Genomic DNA, 4063 nt, shown 5'->3' with positions numbered 1-4063 from the left:
ATAATCACCATGCTGTGATGCCTAGGATGTATTCATCTTGTAACTAAAAGTTTGTATCCTTTAACCAGTTTAACCAGCATCTCCCCATTTTCCTCACCCCCAGCTCGTGGTAATCGCCGTTCTATTCTGTGTCTAGGAGTTTGACTTCTTTTTGTTTAACTATTCCACATATAAGTATTACTATGCAGCGTTTGTCTTTCTTTGTCTGGTTTATTTTACTTAGCATAATGCCCTTCAGTTTCATCCCTGTTGTCACAAATGGCAGGATTTCCTCCTTTTTATGACTGAATAATTGTCTATTATGTGCATATGCCACATTCTCTTTATTCATTCGTTGATCAACACTTAGTGCTTTTTCCATATCTTGTCTATTGTAAAAAAAATAACTGTGAAGTAGTGAATGGTGTCAGTTCACTGGATCGTGGTAGTCATTTCACAATGTGTATGTATATCAAATTGGCCCATTGTACACTTTAAATATAGACAATTTTATTTGTCAATGATATCTCAATTAAATGTATATGTGTGTGTGTATACACACATTGAGGAATAGAGTCAAGTGAAAGAGCTTGATCTTTATATAACTATTCCGGGGGAGACACCATCTAAAGACTTGTAGAAGTTCACCTAGAGGAATGCCCTGCCATATTCACAGACTACCCATTCTTCTAAATCATTGGCTCTTGACCCTGACAGCAAATCACCAGGGGAGATTTTTTAAATAGGGCTTCCCAGGCTCACTCCCAGAGATTCCTATTTAGTTGGCCTGAGGAAGGACTCCAAATGTTGTTTTTTAAAGTCTTACCTGGTGATCGTAATGTGTACCAGTGTTGAGAAACACCTGGAGTGGATGCGTTGACCACTGCCCACCCTACCTCCCACACCCAAGCCATCTGCTCCAGGGCCCACGCTTCTCACTACACTACAGCGTGACCTCTTAGAATCAGGACTAGTTGTTCTTCTCCTAATTATTAGTTCACATTTTATGTTAGAGACATTGTAAAATTTTCTCTTTATGAAGCGACACTAGCCAGCCCAAAGCCAATTTAGGGCCTGCCATCTGCCAATGAATAGACTGTATGGAATGCATCTATGCTTGGTATCAGCTCCAGGCTCTGTGCCAGTGATCCCCCTTCCCTTCGTGTTTCCCTTCCTTCCCCATTTATTCTAATTTATACTATTTCGATGTGCTTTTATTATCCTTGTAAACTGTAATTATTTTAGGAAAGAAGGAGGGATATGTATTTATAATGAATGAATGAACAAAGGAACAAACATATCAAAAATGCACACAAACACCCATACATAGGAATAACCAGAAGAGAGTTTTTGCAAGCCTATCTGTTTCTTGAAGAGTGTAGGAGGAGGACAAGATGAAATGAGTGGAGAAGATGGAATTGGAAGTGAAGGGAAAAGTCAGTGTCCAGAATAGGGCAGGCACAGGTGAGCAGTCCAAGAATACCTACAGAGGACTACTCCACGGCAGTCTAAGGGTGGAAGGGAGACATGGGCCGTTCAAATGAGGACAAACTGGGCCGTTATAAGCCAAGTTCATGAAGAAGGATGAATGTTCTCAACACAATATAGGAATGAGAGCAAATTGATATCTTCCCAGTGTAACCCTAGTTTGAAGGGAACAAGAAGGGAAGTTATGACGGGCTGAAGGGGAATTAAGCTCGAAGAAGGTGGTGAATCTGGGTTTGGCTGTGACAGCAGGGAAAGCCATATGCTATAGGAGAAAACAAGAGGTTCTAGATGTCGTCACAACTCTACACTCATGGTACAGTGTAGTTATTTCCCATCTCAGAAAATGGTATCAGCTGAACAAGCCAGGAACCTGGGAAACCTCTTTGATGATTCTGTCTCCTTCCAGTCAATCGCCAAATCCTATTAATTGATTCTCCTAAATGTTTCTCCAATCTGTCCACCACCTTCCTGGTCCTCAAACCACTGTCCTCCCTGCCAGCCTCACCCACAGCTTCCCACAGCGCCCTGTACGGTCTCCTCAAAGTACTCACTACAGCTTGCAACTATGAAGTGATTTGGGTCATTATTTAATTAATGTCTACTACCTAGACTATAAGGTTCACGAGGGCAAAGTCTGTACCTGGTTTAATTACTGATGTATCCCAAGAACCTACAACAGTGTCTGTCACATACTAAGTGCTCAATAAATATTCTTTAAATGAAGACTGAATCCTCTTGAGAGCATTTCCCTTATAAACTCTCACAAAATGCCCCTAATCTTTGCAAGACTCATCCTTCCCTTAGTCAGTCCCTTGTCAGCATGGCTTCCCGACTGTCCCTCCCATCTCACTTTTGGGGGAGGAAAAGCCTCCAAGAAGGTGGACCAGGAAGGTGGTGGACAGATTGGAGAAACATTTAGGAGAATCAATTAATAGGATTTGGCGATTGACTGGAAGGAGACAGAATCATCAAAGAGGTTTCCCAGGTTCCTGGCTTGTTCAGCTGATACCATTTTCTGAGATGGGAAATAACTAGTGGGGAAAACACACATACACAAACTTATGTACGCGGACTCACACACACACACGCACACGCACATACACACTCCTAGTCAGGAGCTGAGAGGATGATTAACTGTAATTCTTCTTCTCTCTCTCTCTTTTTAATAACCTCCTCTTCTCCCAATAAAAAGGAAAATAAAGGAGATTTTCCAGGACCTGACAGGTAAAAGTTCAACCTGAAGGCTTATGGAGAGCACTATGAAGTTTCCACGTGGTCTAAAAAGATATGAAACAAAGTGAAAACCTCACTAGTGGCTACTGTGTTATTCTACATTACTTTTACCTCTGATCTTTGTATTTGATGGTCAATTATTAGGGCACCTTAAAAATTGCACTCTAAGCATATCTCTTGCCAAAAGATGTCCTCCTACATTTGCACCTCTCAGGGGGTTGTTTTTTGTCACTGATAAAAGAGAAAATCCCTTTCTGAGTGGGAGCAGTCCCCCTCAGACCCCACCAGCCTGGACCGTGTTGACTACCAACAGGGAACCCCACCCTGGGCTTCCGCACTGTCACTCATGTGGCAATGGTTTCAGGATGCAAATAATCTTTATTAGGGTTGGAAGTCAAGTTTATTTGAGCCACAACCATATAAATATCTGTACACATTACACACTATACAAGCATCAGCTTCCACCCAGCTTCCCAACTTCTAAGTCTGCAGGCTTCAGAAAGACCCCAGAGGGCAGCAACCACTACACGGCCCAGTCAAACAAAAGTATGACTTTCACATCCTAAACTCAAGCCTAAACTCAGTTGCTATTAATTCCTCAGCCTATTAGGTTAGTATTGAAATGAGATTTAAAAATATAGCCTCCTCAAAACATTTCCTCAAAAGACAAGAAAAATGCTAGAAGGCAATTTAGTCGTTTGTGAATTCTGAAAAAAAAATCAGGATCATTCTCTGTATTACCTAGGGTTTTCATCTGAATATGAATGTGGGTTCTAGAATTGTTATATTCCATGATAAAATCACCAACATAGGCAAACATAAGCCTCCCTATTGCCTGGTGCACTGATATCATGCAGGGAGTAGAAAAGAATGGTCAAATTTCCTGAAGGGTGGCTTTCTCCTATAGACCTACATTACACTGACACTTTTTTTTATGTAGATATTTTAAATGTGCTTCATCAATTTCTCTCACTTGTCCAATACCTAGTAAGTGCCTGACAATGTTCCAACATTTCTGGACTGGTTTCAGAAACAGTGACTGGTAACCGAATCTACAAGTGGCTAATCTATTTTGATGTGAGCTTAATTAATGCTGCATATGAAACTCCAAATGTTACAATCCAGGAGTTTTAAATTTTTAATTAAGACTAACTTAGTTATTCTAAGATGACATTTTAATTTAATGTTAAGCATTAAATTCCCTTACAATAAATTCGTTTTTCAAGAGAAAGGGGTTTTATAAAACCATTCTATTATGATTTTAGTACATGGATAAGAACTACATAAAAAAGTCACAAATAATATATGACTTCAGCATTACAATCTGAATTACAAACTTTCAGGGAAGGATTGGGCTGCACAG

This window comes from Ailuropoda melanoleuca, chromosome 2 (genome assembly GCF_002007445.2).
Source record: "Ailuropoda melanoleuca isolate Jingjing chromosome 2, ASM200744v2, whole genome shotgun sequence".
Classification (NCBI taxonomy): Eukaryota; Metazoa; Chordata; class Mammalia; order Carnivora; family Ursidae; genus Ailuropoda; species Ailuropoda melanoleuca.
Note: the sequence above shows the minus strand (reverse complement) of the source record.